We start from the raw sequence: 18724 nt of genomic DNA on the forward strand, positions 1-18724 counted from the left end.
TTGGCTTCTGGTTCCTTCGATGCTTCTTGAGTGGCTCTATTATTGAGACGAGACATGGTGATACCTAAATCCACAGACTTCAGTATTATTTCGCCTATTTGCTGGGCAAATTTGGCAGTTTGCTCAGACATTTGAGTGTTGCTGCGATGAAGAGACATTCTGGAGGAAGTGAAAGACACAGGAGGAAACAAGTGAAATGTCATCAGATAAACAAAACAGAATGGCAATGCATAAAAATTGCGATCATTTTTTTGTTACCTAAGGCAAACAAATGAGATGGTGACTAATCAAAGTAAGCGGGTCATAATAATGTATCGCGAAGACATGCTTTAGCCTATAAGTGGACACTCACCCCAAGAGTTCCCAGGTAAGAGTGACTGTCCGATTATGTGGATTTGTACGAACACTCTAGCCTTAGACAGAAAACTCAGAGTATAGGCACCCACTCTTCCAGATTGCACGTGTTCACATTATAAGACCCAAACTTTGACGAGATTTTGAAAACTTAGAGGGTTCAAAACCTAGTAATTAATCATCCTAGAACAGATGATTGGTTTTCAAAGCGGATTCGAAATTTATGTTCTTGTTGTGGTTGTCGCCTAAGGATAGGTGATGTAAGATCCCAAAATCCGGGTGTCTCACAGTTGGGACATCATTGCATAAATAATCCAAACACTTGAAATTTTTAATTATTATAATTTCCTTCATTTAAAAAAAAACTACGCAGCGGAAAACGTTTATGTCAAATTACCAAAACATAGGAAACATCCAAACTAAAAATGCAAAACTTTAATGTTAAAGATTTATTAAAGCGGCGTCTTCAACTAGAGATGCCAATGTCAATGCCGGGTAGCTTCGTGCAACATCCAAGTGGTCTCGCGCTCATATGTAACCTGAAATCAAACTAACGTGCTTGCAAAAGTCAGCTACGCTGAGTGAGTTCAAGTTTATAATTTAACAAATAAAAACCTGTAAAACATCTTCATCATCGAAATAAATAAATATATTTATTTTATCCTCAAAATTTAAAATTCATCTTTTAATGAGTCAAGCACACAACACAGATCTCCTCACCTTAAATCTCAAACACAAAGTAGGGGATAAAGGAAATTTTCATCTCCTCTTGCCCCAAGGGCAGATAAACTGCTAGGGGACTTCCTCTTGCCCCAAGGACAGATAAACTGTTAGGGGACTTCCTCTTGTCCCAAGGACAGATAAACTGTTAAGGGACTTCCTTTGTTCGACCTGGTTGTGGCATGAACCAACACATCACACGCAAGCACATAAAAGGGCAAGCCAATAATCCTCATGTATAGTTGGTATGTAAGTACAAATAAACTATACAACTTCATAAAAAAAAGTCTTCATCCAAGTAATACATCTAACATGTGTGTTAACCCTAAACTTTGAAAAAGTTTAAAGAGGGCATCATCAACTCACACATAAATACGTACGTTTATGTGTGTGTATATTTATTTATATATATAGATGTAGATATATAGATATGCTTAAATCATCATATTTCTTTGGTATATATCTTCCCTTCATAGACTCGAGTACATAAATATATATATATATACGTATATATATATATACACCTAAATATACGAATATATAAGTAAAATCAATGCTCGCCTTCACATAAATAGGTATATAAAAATATATAAACCTACTTATTTTTCATTCTTAAAAACCATCCAAGTAAACATTAATTTCATACGTACGTAACAAGCTTCACAACTTCCTTCATAAAAAATAATCATACGAGTTTAGCATGCACATTAGCCCAAAATATTTAAAAACATTTAAAAGAGTGGGCTCAAGAACTCACCGATTACGAAGCTTCTAAATCCACACGTCAAACTGCCTCGAACTACACTCCGTCACGCGAATCCTGTAACCGGGTAACTCTAGGTTACTAATTAAATTTATAACCAAAGTAAAGCACATAAGATTTTCCGAACACCCGACAGCAGCTACTCGCCAACTCTAGTCTCATTTGCAATGCGAGTCGGCCCGCTCCAGGACCGTTTGAGCCCACGAACCATACGAATCCGTCGACCCACACTCGGCTCAGAATGCACTTTCACCCTTATCAAACTCTTACACAACCACAACGTCATCATGCCTATGCGTCCCAAGTTACTAATTCCATGCATGCATTCATAAGAAAACCATATCCATTAGTAAACCAAATCGTTGTCATTTATTATCCATCATCATGCCTTACGTCACTCCACCTAATCCCATGCACCATGAAATGTCATTACTATCTATCATGCCAAAATAACCAATCACTTGTTCTGCATCAACATATGTATCATAAAGAACCCATACATCATTTATTTGTTTTATTGAAATTTTCTAATTAATGCATGCATGAAGTTGACTCAACATATTCAAGCAATAACTACACATTAGTTACTTTCTAACCCTCATGCATACATTCCCCTCAACCATATACGTTACCATCTTCTTCATAAAACAACTCTACACAATAAATTCACATGCACGCACACCTTCACCCTAGCACGGACCGGATGCAACATGCCATCTCTTCCGTTACCTTAGGGCACCCTCGTCACCGCTTAAGACCACCTTCTCCACCATTGTCACCACCACTGTGTACCCACGTTGTCCACCGTCCAACACCGCTCATCACCACACCGTACTTCATCAAGAAGCACCATAACCAAACACCTACAACTACCCTCCCGTCGCCATCATTGTAACCATCACCATAACCGCGGTCGAATCGTTCAACGTCCACCATCGCTTCCATCCAAACCGAACACCATTACCGTTGTTCACCTCTACACAAACATAATCATCATCGTTGTACACATCAGCCTCCACTACCATCTTCACAACTACCAACCACCTCTGTCGTCATCAACATAACCGCACATAACCACCGCATCGAGCACTATCAACCACTCCACTCCATTATAACTATTTTAGCAAATCGCTAAAGCTACAACATTGTTTGTCATCATGAAAACACCATCATCAACGTCAAAAGCCACAACCCTCACCCTTATAACCGAGACCCTAGTAAAACCCATACAAAACCAAAACCAGAAACATGTATGAATAACTTGAGTGATTACCTTGTGTCACGACAAGGAAGATCCGATGAACTCGAAATCGCCCTCGCCACCTTTTTTCTCCCGCCGTACACTACTCTCTCGCTTTCTGTTCTTTGCGGCTGAAACAACCCTAATGATCTATGTTTATCTCTTTAGTGGGTTTCACCAAAAAAAAAACATATTTACACTACAAGTCCCTATACATTCACATAAGGGTAACTTGTTCCCACAGTGGTTATAACCATCTTTGTATAATAACAAACGGGCCCCTTTACTTCATTTAAACCGAGTTGCAAGTATCGAACTTATTTATCATCTTCACTAAAAGTAAAGTCTTACGCGCGCAACCCATCAATAGGTTCATTTGGAAAAAAAAGATTTTGAGTAGTTGGTTCATCTAAATAAATTTCAAGCGAATTTTCGGGATGTTATAGGTGACGGTATTGTTTTATGACTAAACGCAAGTAAACTCGTGTTAGGGTCCTAGGAAGGTTATAGACTAGGTCAAAGCATTACTAATAACCTAACTCCCTATAACCATGAGCTCTGATACCAACTTTTCTGTCACACTCCGACCACGTAAACCAACAAATCGTGGCGGAAACGTCGGGGAGTGTTGTTACAGAATCATTGTTTCATAACACATGGAAATTTGAAATTTTGTTTTTTTGATTAAAAGATTTACAATGTCTTAACAACAAGGAAGCATAACATAATTAACTAGTCTTGCATCTTTTATTGTCACTAAGGCCCAAGTCCGCTTAAATGTATCTTGATTAATCCTATGCATCATTTCCTGAAACACATGTGAAAATAGGTACGTCAGCATAAAAATGCCTATGAGATAAATAGGTTTTATTGATTTAGGATTCATGAGTTGTAAGTTTAAAGAAAATGTTTAACAAAAGTAGTCATGAACCTTGTAAAATGTTTTTGTTTTATAAATCATATAAAATCGATAAGGAAACAGATGATATAAAAGAAATATGTATGATTAAGTAAGTAAGCAAGTAAAATGAATTTGTATAAAATGTGTTGTTTGTAAAACAATGTTTTGTAAAGATATGTTAATTGTGTAAAATGTAATATGTCAAAATTGAAATGGTTTAAATAACGCTACGATATGTAATATCATAAAAGCACATATATATAGGAAGTACCAGCGGCGTATCCACCATTCTTTTATCATATCACACACGTCTCGTGACCTAAATCACTTACCCAAACAAACCACCAATGTAAAAATGTTCATGTATAACTAAATGTAATGTTTTAAACAAATGTTGAAATGTTATTGTGTAAACAAATGTAATGTAGAGTGAATAAAAATCCTTTATTGATTAAAAGCATTTACTCGACCCTATAAGAAAGAAATGTACAAAACAATGCAATTGATAAATTATAATCAAAATTTATGTTTTGTAAAATAATGCATGCTTTACTGATACAAACATCTATGTGGTGTTGTGAAAATGCATACATTCAAGCCTTGAGACTGTGGCGATAAACCCTTAAACAAATTAAAGGTTTATCTGAGTTATGTTTATCGAATTCGGTCATTCCTTCCATCCAAACATACCTAGGATGTCAGGAACGGGAGTTGTTAATTCCTATGGTACCACTACCTACTAACGAACGGCATGTCCAATGTTAATGAACATATTTTGGTCCCATTTAAACAAACCAAATGTCATACCAAAATGTAAGCATGTGATGAAATGTAAATGTAATAAGAATGCAACAAATGGACATACATAGCATGTGATGTAAAACAAATGTATTAAGTATGATGGGCATACATAGCATGAAAAGGTAATGTAAAACAATGCACTAGGTATGCACTAAATGGACATACATAGCATAAAATGTAATGTAAAACGATGTACTAATGAACATAGCAAGCATATGATATGAAAACATGGAAAGCATGAAAGTAACAAGTAGGCACATGTGTTTCACCCCAAACCGTTTGAAAAATAGTAAAAGAGGGGACTATGTACTCACTTGAGGGTGCTTAGAAGTCTTGAACAACAACCAAGCAAAGCTAGAGGGATCACGGAATTAAACGGCACCTAATATAGGTAACTATGTAAATAAACGGACCTAAACCGGAAGATCGGATAGAATGAGGTTTTGTGAGCCAAATGAGTATAAGAACTCATGTAATATAGTTTAACAAAGCCTACATTCTAAATGAAACCTAACCTAAGTGCTTACGACCCAATACGACCCGTTTAGGTAGCTTACACTACTTTAACACGTCCTTCGCATAAAACGCATTCGGACCGCCTAACTAGTCCTATGACAAGTAATATATGCCTTAACATGTCTAATAATGTTGCCAAATCAGTTTAGATGTCAAAAGTTATGTTACATATGCTTATAATGAATTTTGGCGTAAAAAGGGCATTTTGATAATTTTCCTAAGGCATGTAAACTACCTCTCATACAACTAACTAAACGACGTGACCATAAGGTATAACCTCGGAAGGTTATTCCCTATACAACTATGGTCACCTAATGTGTTTGGTCGGATCCTAATGATCGACCAAACGGGTCGGGTTCGAAAGTATAAGCGGTTGTTTAGACCGCTTACCTTACGACCCTGCATAAGCACTAAACCTAAAGTGACGAGCTAAACATGTTAAACTTGCTTAACGAGGTTTGAAAACAGGTTTGGTATCAAAACAAACGGTTTTGATACCTAAAAGTGGTTTGGTTACAAAATACGCAAGAATACGCATTTTGGCCGAAACTACGACTCGCCACTATGCCTAGATAACGTGGTAATCAGTAGGTATAGTCGCAAGAGACTAAAACCATCATGATTATGCTCACGTTATGAAGTTCAAATGAACTTCATGTTGACAATAAACTGGTCGTTTGACTTTCATGCTAAAAACGCATAAAAGAACGAAAGAGGACTTACAAAAGGTCCAAGAACGGAAGTTTGACCCGATTATTCTCAGGTATGAAGTGAAAGCACCTCAACTTAGAGAACCATCAGATCAAATGTGAGTTTTGAAGTGAAATGGGATGGGGTATATATAGGAAAACCAAGACCGTTAGGATCGTTCATCGAAAACCGAGCTTCGATCTGGACCTTACATGTGTGCCCATGGTTTTAGAATACCATGGGTACCCCAAAACAAGCCCCTAGTTTCATTAAAACCATGTGCAAATGAGGGGAACAGCTGGAAATCAGATTTTCAACTTTGGTCCCTTCCTAAGATAACTATGGTAGATTGTCAATTTTGGTCCCTGAATGTGCAAAACATGGTTTTTGATGCATTTTTGACACGTTTAAGCCCCGTTAATCCCATTTCAAGGCTCTAAAATGAAGTTAAAGTATAGGGAACATGAAACATGCTCAAAAATATCTTGGATGTCGGTTCGTTTGGTCGTACGGTTGGGTTGTTTGGTTAATTACGACGAAACACGAACGAATGCGAAAAATGATCCAAATTACGCGACGAATGAAATTTTATCATGCCAATCACTAAAATAAAATATTTTAATGATTACATAAATTTTTGGATGTCTGGATGTATTCAGAACGTAAGATATGCGCGAAAATGCAAACTTATGCACTTTTTGACGCTTTTAGTCCCTGAATGACCAAAAAGTTTATTTTAGCACACCGAACCCCTCAAAGCCTATTTCTAAGCTATGTAAAGGATATTTAGGGTATGTTTAACTTATGGTCAAGTTCCAGAATGTCCGTTACAGTACGAATCGGCATACATTTGCAGTTTGTCGAATTTAGTCCCTGTAGGCGAATAAGTTTGATTTCGACACACCAAACCTTGCAAAACTTATTTCTAAGTTATGTAAAGGTTATTTAAGGTATGTTAAGCCCATGTCACTATTCCAAAGTGTTTGTCGCATTAATCTGATTACGTTTACGCATCAGTGCGCGTATAACTTCCCAGAAAGCGATTTAGAGCTCGAAATCGAACGAAAATTGATATGTGCAAATGATACACACATTTATACAAATCCCAAGTATGAAATATAATATTTCATTGGTTTGGCATCCGTTTGATGGCCGTGGAGGCACAGGTGTCACATTTGAGGGGTTCGGTATGCTAAAGTAAACTTTATTAATCAATAGGGACTAAAAGCGTCAAAAAGTGCATAAGTTTGCATTTTCGCGCATATCTTACGTTCTGAATATATCTGGACATCCAAAAATTTATGTAATCATTAAAATATTATGTTTTAGTGATTGGCATGATAAAAATCCATCCGTCGCTTAATTTGGATCGTTTTTGCGTTCATTACGACTTCCGTCGTAATTAAGCGAATACCGCGATCGTACGACCAAACGAACCGACATCCGAGATATTTTTGAGCATGTTTCATGTCCACTATATTTAGGCATCATTGTAGGGCCTTAAATTTGTGTAACATATCCATTTTTTTCATATAAGTGTTATAGGTTGTTTAAATTTATTAACCAGTAGTTACTAGTTTTATTTTTAATATAATCATTCGATCCACATAGTTTTAAAAAACTATTTTATATATAATTGGTTGGAGTGTTATACTAATTAATTTGCTTGTTTATGTGTGACATTTCTATTTTCTATATTAAAATAAAGTATATAAAACTTATATTATTAGATAGGTAAATTACAGGTAAGTTGACTGTTAGAAATATGAAGTACCTAGACGGACCTAGGAACCGTTTAATAATTAAATTATAAAAATACATTATATTTGAACCTACTCCGTTTTTAATGAAACTTAGTTCAAAATGTAGATAAGATTATTCTCGTTCTAATGGTATATTCATAGTTTTATAACACGTCATATTTTATAAGTTATAAGCGCCAATTAAGTAAAGTAGCTAAATTAATTATAATATATAAATAATAAAATAATAATAAAATCAAACAAAACTAAAAGTGATATGTGTGCTACTGTTAGTGCATTATCTGTCTATCGCCTCCGTCAATCTAGTTCGTAGCAGAAACCGAAGAAAACGAGATTTATATTGTTATATTAGTGATACTTAGTCAAAAAGGCAAGGTGGCATAATTGTAATAATGAGAAATCTCATTAAATGCCTTGGACTATAAATAGGAGCCTTTATGTTTAGATCTAAGGCTTTTGCTACATTTGTCATTTGGAGCTTTCTAGAGCTAGAGAGAGAAACTAGAGAGAGAAAGTGACATCGTGATTCAGTGTGACAACCCGTAACTTCAGGGTACAAACCGTTTGTTTTGTTTTTATAAATCAAATCTTGTGCTTCTTTTATTTGATGAATTAACCAAATCCTTACCGTGTAGTACCGACCTGAACCATTTGAACCAAAACACTTGACTCACTTGCTGATCCAACTCACTTGCATAGCTCGAAAACTTATGGGACCCGAACCTTAGCTTGATCACTATTCATCTTATAATTAATTAATTAATACTTCATTAGTTGGTTTTGTTAAAAACATATATATATATATATATATATATATATATATATATATATATATATATATATATATGTATATAACAATAATAATAGTGATGATGCATGTTAATAGTGATATTAAATAAATGCAAGTTCTTGAAATCTGGTTGTTGGGTAGGAACCCTTACGTGACCCTAACCCCCAGCCCACTTTAACCCACGAACGAACAAAAAGCTTACTTTCCTATTACTATTACTGAACTGTTTACTGTGAACTCGCTCAACTAGTTGTTGACTCTCTGCTGCATGCCTTGCAGGATCTTAGGTACTTATGGAGCTTGCACAAGGAGGAGCAGGTCGTTGTGGGCAATGGATCGTGATTACTTATTAAACACTTATGACGTTTCAAACATTAATACTTATGTTGGGTTTTTACATTAATGCTTCCGCTACACTTATTTACATTGGTTTTGATGAACACCTTTCGTATTGATGGAATCTTTATTACTACTTATTTACATGTTCAATATGATTGGTGGCTTGATCCTGGTCAGTCACGCTCCCAAGCGGTGATACTCCGCGGGTGGATTTTGGGGGTGTGACAGATTGGTATCAGAGCCATTGGTTATAGTGAACTTGGTTTTAATAAGGGGAAAAAGTTTTTTGTTAAAACCAGACTATAACCTGTACAGTGCTCAACGATCCACAACGACGCTTCGCTCCACGTGCAAGACTCAACACACTAGGTGGTATGATTTATGTTTGTATTGCCTACTTGCTAGTTTACAATTACATTATGTGTTGCATATGGTATGCCCAGTTAGAGTAGTAGCATGTTATCTATTAGCTCGAATGTGCTCTTTATGACACCCAACTATTTACTTGAAATTTGACGCGTGGTGATCAAATTCCTTTCCTGTTTTCTCATCACCCTACTACGACCATTGTTTAGGTGTTCTATCTATTCATACGCTTATCTCGACATGACGTCGCCATCTGACCCTCCGTACAGTCGGTTTGTACGTCAGCATTCACGAAGACCAGACCTAGCTTACACGAACACGGGCTTAGTAGAATTAAACCCATGCATCCCTGTTGACGAACTTTATCACCTTCACCTGTCATCGTCGCCAGAAGCGAAGCAGTCACAGTTACACGCGTTTCTCGTTAAGCAACACGAAACGTTACCCACCAAACTCTGTTTTGGACAAATGATACACTCGCGCGACCGTGATGTAACGAACTTCCCTGTTGTGCCATGCCGCCATGCACCACTACTGGAAATTACTTCTAGACACTAGATTAGCTGGTCGAATCCTTCGGTTATTAATGGACCCCTGTTTTCGCTCGATTCTTCGTACGAACCTCATTAATTCCCTGTTTTTTTTATTGACAACTGATATAACGAAACGCTAACAACCATACCATGATTTCCACCGATCACAAGATTAGCCCCCCCCCCAAGCGTTGTAAGGTATCTATAGATCGAGTTCGTCGGAACTCACTTCAAGCCATTGTTTTAGAACAATTTTCGGGACGAAAATTCTTTCAAGTAGGGGATGATGTGACACCCCGCGAAAACGCTCAACAAAACTATCTTCCTCAGTAACTACGTGCTAAATTTCGGGACGAAATTTCTTTCAACTTGGGGATGATGTGACAACCCGTAACTTCAGTGTACAAACCGTTTGTTTTGTTTTTATAAATCAAATCTTGTGCTTCTTTTATTTGATGAATTAACCAAATCCTTACCGTGTAGTACCGACCTGAACCATTTGAACCAAAACACTTGACTCACTTGCTGATCCAACTCACTTGCATAGCTCGAAAACTTATGGGACCCGAACCTTAGCTTGATCACTATTCATCTTATAATTAATTAATTAATACTTCATTAGTTGGTTTTGTTAAAAACATATATATATATATATATATATATATGTATATAACAATAATAATAGTGATGATGCATGTTAATAGTGATATTAAATAAATGCAAGTTCTTGAAATCTGGTTGTTGGGTAGGAACCCTTACGTGACCCTAACCCCCAGCCCACTTTAACCCAGGAAACGGCCCACACAAACAACCTCCACCGCCATTATTCAACTTGAATGCATATAGATACATTCATGTACGTAATGAACAAAAAGAAAAACCCTCACGCAAGTCACCCGAACCCTACGGCAATCGGCAGTAGCTCCTCCACCGTCTCGCACATCACCTCTCGCCTTTCTTCCTCCCTCGGAAACCGGGGAACATCCCCACTCCTCCGTCACCGATCGCCGGTAAGCCCCACCTATATCGTAATCTCGATTTAAGAATGCGTTGTCTCGGTTTCGGTCCGATCTTAGTCGTTTTATGCTTATGTTTTAGGGGACATATGAAAACTATGTGAAACTGTTGATTGTTATTTATACAATGATATGCATATAAACTACACATGTTCGATGACAGATTGACATATATACGAAACTGTATGAACTTGTTGATCGGATTATACATGTAAACATAGCTATAGATTTCATGTAGGTGTAGGCACGAAACGGATTAACGGCGCCGAGAATATGTGAACGAATTATGTGTCGGTAGTTGAGTGTTTTCATGCAATTATTAAGTAGCCATACGTGTACAGCGATGCATGGGCCTTCCGGTTCGAGTTCGTGTTTTTGGTATGATAATGATGGTTGATATGTGAGTCTAAATATACTCCTTGGTGCTTGATGATTATTAAATGTTATGTGTATAACAATGCTTTTGACAAATACGGTTCACTGTTTCATTAAACGATATTAATGATCCTGTCCGAGTGATGGATCTTTTAATCAAGATGGTGGATTATAGAACAGTGGTGATGATAATGATCCATGTGGATGCTGTTATTTGTTAGTTATCTCTTTCATTGTACAACTTAAGATGCATAGAATACAACCTGGTTAAGCATGTATGAGTGTTAATATGGGAAGCGACATGTAGGAAGATCTCTGCTAGATGACTTACATGATTGTTTGTATAATGATAAAGTAATGACTTGGTGTGTCTTGATTCGAATGTTCTGATGTTGAAGATTTGTAAGGTAACTGCTAATCGATGGGTATGGAACTTGAATGGTTTATTGACTGCTTTCTTACGATGTGCATGAAATAAAATGTATTGCATGAATTGTACGATGTGTATGATGTCAAAGGAACCATGAGATGTATATAATATTACATGAAACTGTCATAAATAGGTTAGTGTTGTGAATGTAGTTTGTCGGCCACCATCTTGTCCGCACACTTTAATATAGTTTATTTGTTTTTAGGCTGCTTGCATTTATTGATTGAATACCTGGAACCTTTTGGCAAATTCGTAATTTACGTAAGTTATTTAGGCCGAACCTAGATGAGCCGAGTTTCTTATAAAAACTATATATAACAGTTAGACAAGATTAGTGATGTATATGAATATATGACAAAATCCCTAGTGCCATCTTGTTATGTGATTAACTTATGATGTGCCATTTGATAACGCTAAATGTGATTATGAAGTTGTTTGCGAACCGATACGTGTGAAGTTAATTGTGAACTAAACCATTTGTGATAAGATGTGTAACACCCCGTGTTTTCCAAAAGTCAAAGTCAAAGTCAAGTGTTGACTGTTATTGGAATTAAAGGTTAATAAAGACTAATTTCATTTTAGTTTCATTTTGATTTTCATATTATTTGGAGTAAGTGTTGTATAATCAAACTAATCGGACGATAATCGAACTGTGAATCAACGACCGACTGTGAATGATAGGAAGTAACAATGCAATAAAGCTAGTCAATCAATAATCAAGCTAATCAGATCAATCATCAAACTCAAGTGTGGGGATTTTAATGCTTTTATACGTGTGTGTGTGTACCTTATGTGTTACTTGTGCATGTTTACTTTTATGTTAAAGTGTGTGGTGAATCAATCAAATCAATCAAGACTCAAAGGTGAATCAAACACAATCGAAATCGAATCCAAATCGTGGTGTAAGGATGCTTGTATGTTAGATATAGTAGTTGGAACTAAAAGTAATTTGATTAGGAATTCTATCATCCTCAAATCATCGTTCATCGAACTCGAAATATCACAAATCATCGCGAAACACTCAAAACTAGGCAAGCCGTTCGAACAGGGCAACCTGATCGAACAGGCTAGCCGATCGAACAGGGCAACCTGATCGAACAGGCTAGCCGATCGAACAGGCTGTTCGATCGGACAGCTGCTCGATCAGGGATGCTGTTCGATCAGCTGACCCTTTCCTCTTTTGGAAGCCTATAAATAGGGCTGTCTTTGTCAAACTTTCCACTTTTGGAAAAGCTCTGACCGACCAGCCTCTTCTTCTCACTAAATCTCAGATTTCTCTCAAACCTGTAAGTATTTCGCTCTAATCCTTGTACGTTTTTGTTCATTAATCGATTCTCCATCTTTCTATCTTTCAAAATCTGAATTTCATCCATGAAATCACCAAGATCTAGGTGTTCTTGAGTGATGTCATCATGGTGTTCTTGGTGTTCATCAAGAACTTCATGTTCTTGACTTCAGTCAACCATGAATAAGCTAGATCTAACCGATTTCCACATAAATAACCTAAAATCTTCCAAAGATCTTAACATTTCACGGTGGAAAAGGATTGGAAGATTGGTTTTCATCTATCTTTCAACTCTTTTACACTCAAAAAGGTGAAAACGAGACTTGAACCGATTTACAAATCAATCTAAACAAACACATGGTTCAAGATTCGGGTTCTACCAAGAGATATACCGATTTCGGGTTAAACGTTAAACTTAGGTTCCAAACCGTCTCTGACCAAGTTTGGGTGATTCCTGCTCGAGTCAGTAGACTAAGTAGGGACTTCAGCTTTGTGGTTCAACTCGTAGTCAAAATATCTCTAAAACATCAACAATTAACGGGAATAACCAAGTGTTAAGTGATAGGTTAACCGAATCGAGAAGCTGGCCGAACGGCTAGGCTGTTCGATCGAACAGCCCAACCGAACGACTATGCCAGCCGATCGGCTAGGCTAACCGATCGACTAGCTCTTAGACCCACCAACCCACTAAAGTGTAGTATTGACGAGGTACTGTTCGATCGACTACGCCACTCGATTGTAATCATTACTGCTCGGATCATGAGATACTATACTTCAAACACTTAGGCTTTTGAAACATTGGAATGTCACCCGATCGATCATGCCAACCGATCGAGTGACATATTTGAAAACAATAAAGTGCTAACCGATCGGTTGGGCTAACCGATCGAACAGCTGTTCGATCGGCCAACTTGAAAGGTAGTACAAACCATCATACACAAACACATCCTTCTCATCAAAGGAAGAAACAATCCACTTGAAGGGACCAGCCGATCGAGCCAGCCGGCCGATCGAATGGATGTTCGAACGGACTTTCAAACCAATCGAACAGCCCACTCGATCGAACTGCTGTCCGATCGAATGGCCTACTCGATCCAAGTACATTGTTCACTTTTCCGCGTTACTCATCGTTGTGTTATCGAACTATTCAGGCTAACCTATTCTCAGTGCTCCCTTCAATCCACAACAACCACTGTGAGTATACTCGATCCCTTTTTGCTTTCAGCACTTTTGGGTGTTACATACGTAATCTATCAAATTCACAAACAACACAAACTATTTGAACGCTAACCTATTTGCATGTATTACTTGTCTAAATGATTGCTGTTTATTATGTTTACACGTGGAGTGCTATCTACCTGCTTTAGCAACATAGTACTATAGTTTGGACTCAGCACCCGTTCACACGGGGGTTGCTAAGGACAATTACTTGCATGGATTACGGTGGTAATCATGTATTGCGAACTGTCTCGGACAGTCAACTCGAAGTCGTTGGTATCGATGGTCCCATGTCGATAATTTACATGCATCGTTTTCCCTTGTGTACGTGCTTGGTTATGCGTAAACTATTCGAACTCTATATGCTATATCAAACTTGTGTACTCACCTTTACATTATATGTATTGACTTTATTTTAACGTATGTGACAGGTGTTTAAGCTACTAGCATGCTAGGGAAGCGAGGCAATAATAAGCTTCTAGGAGTCTGTGACCTTAGGACAGTGTCCACGTACCTGCTCCAGGGCCATAATTATCTGTAGATCTTGTACTGGCACCTGTAGTCAGTAAGATTTACGCATAGCCGTCTAGAAGTCTTAAAACAATATTTACTCTTGGCCTGTAATAATTAAGAATTTGAGTTGTCGGAACAGTTCCCATATTGTTTAGTTGATTTCTATGATAACTCGTTATTATTTGGGACACGGTATGGGACGTGTTATATAACTGAATTGTATGATAGTCGTTGTGGAAACTTCTGAACAATCTGTTTCGCTCAGTGCCGCGCCCCGATGATTCCGCCATCGGTTGGGGTGTGACAGATTGGTATCAGAGCCATAACTATAGGGAATTAGGTTAGACACGATCTAGTCCGGATCGCTGTCTTAGAGACCTAGACTATAGTTAGGAACCAAGAGACCAAGTTTATGTGCTTATTTTATGTTGTTTCCTTCTATTCTATCATTACATCCGAACTCCGAGCCAAATTTTGTAATTTGGACGGGATTAGGAGTGAAACCCGCAAATTCCTGCCTAAATTACAAATTTTTGCCAATTATTTTGTGCGATATTCTATCAACAAACGGGGGAGAATTATACCAAATTAGGGCTGAAACCCGTAATTTGATGAAAACTTTCCTCTAAATTTTCTTAAAACAAGGAAGAAATTGCTGAGCTAGGGGTGGAACCCTAACCTTGGCAGTTATTCCGACTTTATTTTATCTCGCCAAGGCAATTGACGGACTCCAATGACCTGAACTCACGAGTATGGCCTAGAATGCGCATGCATAATGCCCAAGAATCGAGGCAGAAACATGTCCCCTAGAGTCGAAAGTGACGACAAGTCAACTGTGAATAGTTAAATTGCCATGGTTAGTCAAAGTCTAGTAGCCGCAGACAATCCATTTTCCGATTTAAGTGTTGCTTCGTTGATTTTATGTGATTTACCTGTTTACGTGTTTTAAGATTTGTTGGTTACTCCAATTGTTATCAATCTGCGTGACCTTTGTTGCTATCCTATTTCGATTCAAATCCCTGTTGATGTGATCTAAACGAAACCAGTGTGCTATGCCATGCTATACGACTAAGTTAGACAATACGATGTGATGCTATCCGATACGCAAAACGAACGACACTCGACTTGTGGTTATAGGTTTCTGTTTTCTGACAGCCTCTGTGATAAAATTTCGTACGTGTTTAGGAAATTAAGTGCTCTATCTGCTTAATTGCTTATGTGCCCTAATTGCTTCTGTGCTTATGTGCCCAAATTGCTTCTGTGCTTATGTGCCTCTATGATTATGTGCTTATGTGATTATATGTGTTACGTGACGAGAGATGCAACGTGATTCTAAGCTTTAGAGATCTAAGAACGTGTGAGACTCGAATTCGTTGTGTTGAGCCTGTGACGATGTCTATTGCAGACCATGTCGTCATCTGGACAACCTAGATCACACTCGCGTCTTACCCGCCAGGAGAAAAGAGATCGACGTCTAGCTGCTATCATCTCTAAGACCGTGGCGAAAGCCGTCAGTGATGTGTTCGAGAACGCAAGCAAGTCATCTGAGGAATCCCGAACCCTCACGCCCAAAGACTCCAACAAAGCTACTTTTAGCTTCAAACAATTCAAGGCATGTGGGCCAAAAGAGTTTACCGGTGAAGATGGCCCTACGGCTCTGTTTCATTGGTTTGACTCGGTAGAAGTCACCCTTCGTCAAAGCGGATGCCCAGATCACCTCCGTACTCTCAATGCTACCGGTGTCTTCCAGTCGCGAGCTTTGGACTGGTGGACCGCGGAAAGAAACAAGCGCGGGAACGACGCTGCATACGAGCTGACGTGGAAGGAATTGAAAGCGATCATGATGGACGAGTTCTGTCCTCCCCACGAACGCCAAAAGTTGGAGGATGAGTTCTGGTGTATCAAGCAAAAGGAGGGAGACAATGCTGGTCTCACTGCTCGTTTCAAACAACTGAGCATTATCTGTCCAGACCAGGTCAAGACTTCTGACATGACCATCAAGAAATACATCCGTGCTCTTCCGGATTGTGTCGCAGATTTTGTTCACGCCGCCAAACCCGCAACGATCGAGGAAACCTACCTACTCGCTGCCGAGATTAACGACAAGCGAGTTAAGGCTGGTGTCTGGGATAAGCCAACCAAGTCGTTGCATCAAGTGACTACCGCATCAACCGACAACCCTACTGCTCAAGCCTCCAAGTCCTCGAGAAGAAGAAGGAAGAACAAGAATTGCGCCGCCGCAACCAATGCTACTCCTCTTCAGTCAGTACCGCCACAACAGCAACAGCCACAGCGTTCAGCGCCAGTGATTAATGCGCCGCCAGCAAAGCGTGCGTACACCGGCCCCCACCCACTCTGTGCTACATGTTCTTATCATCACCCGGTGGGTGTGGCCTGCCGATTCTGTGCCCACTGCAACGTTTACGGACATTTCACTGCGAGTTGCCGCTATGGTCCTCGTCAAACGCAAGCTCAAGCCGCTGTTAACCAAGCCCTGCTACCTGCTCCTCAAGCTCCTCAAGCTGCACAGGCCCCGGCAAACAATGTTCGGACCTGCTTTGCATGTGGTGACCCTAACCACTTCGCAAACCGGTGCCCGAACAGGGTGGTGAAACAAGAAGCTCAACAACCCCAGCAACAACAACAACAGCCTCAACAACAAGCCGCCCACGCCAGAACCTTCAACATCAATGCACGTCAGGCTCAAGCTGACAACAACGTGGTCAATGGTACGTTCCTTGTGAATGGTATATATGCATCATGTTTGTTTGATACTGGAGCCGATAACTGCTTTGTGTCATTTGAATTTGAGAAGCTTCTTAGACGTAAGCGCTCTTATCTTTCGACACCCTTCGAAGTAGAAGTCGCTACCGGAAAAACCATTGCTGTCAATTCTGTGCTCCGTGATTGTACTCTCGAGCTCAACAATCATATATTCCCGGTTAATCTCATTCCAATGCAGCTCGGAAGTTTCGATGTCATAGTAGGCATGGACTTTCTTCGTGAAAACCATGCTGAAGTTGTGTGTGCCGATAAGATGATTCGATTTGTGTTAGCTAGTGGTGATATTCTATGTGTTTATGGTGAAACTACTGCGAAAGATCTCAAGCTCATGTCCTGTCTCCAAGCTCGCAAATATCTCCGCAAGGAGTATCGAGCCTTCTTGGCCAACATTGTTGTAGCAGAGACGGACAAGAAAAAGAAAGTTGAAGTCAAAGATGTTCCAGTTGTCCGAGAATTTCCTCAGGTGTTCCCTGATGATCTTCCTGGATTACCTCCTAGTCGTGATATCGACTTTCGAATCGACCTTATTCCAGGAGCTAACCCAGTGGCTAAAGCTCCGTATCGACTCGCTCCGTCTGAGATGCGAGAACTCTCAAACCAACTCCAAGAGTTACTTGAAAAAGGCTTCATTCGCCCGAGCACTTCTCCATGGGGCGCGCCAGTCCTTTTCGTTAAAAAGAAGGACGGGTCGTTCCGAATGTGCATCGATTACCGGGAATTGAACAAGCTGACCATCAAGAACCGATACCCCTTACCAAGAATCGATGATCTGTTTGACCAACTACAAGGTGCTCAGTGTTTCTCCAAGATTGATCTACGTTCAGGCTACCATCAGTTGCGGATTCAAGAGGAAGACATACCCAAAACCGCTTTTCGAACCCGATACGGCCACTACGAATTTGTTGTCATGCCTTTTGGTCTGACCAATGCACCCGCGGTCTTTATGGATCTGATGAATCGCGTGTGCAAACCGTTCTTAGACCGTTTCGTCATCGTATTTATCGACGATGTCCTGATCTATTCCAGATCGAGGGCCGAACATGCGCAGCATTTGCGATTGGTTCTCGAGTTGCTTCAGGGAAACCAACTCTACGCCAAATTCTCCAAGTGTGAGTTCTGGTTGGAGGAGGTTCAATTTCTGGGTCACATTGTGAATAGTCAGGGTATACACGTTGATCCTGCAAAGATTGAGGCAGTCAAGGGATGGGTTACGCCAAAGAATCCGTCAGAAGTTCGCTCTTTTCTCGGATTAGCTGGTTACTACCGACGATTCATCGAAGGATTCTCAAAGATTGTTGTACCACTTACCTCCCTTACTCATAAAGAC

Source organism: Helianthus annuus, chromosome 11 (assembly GCF_002127325.2).
Source record: "Helianthus annuus cultivar XRQ/B chromosome 11, HanXRQr2.0-SUNRISE, whole genome shotgun sequence".
NCBI classification, from domain to species: domain Eukaryota; kingdom Viridiplantae; phylum Streptophyta; class Magnoliopsida; order Asterales; family Asteraceae; genus Helianthus; species Helianthus annuus.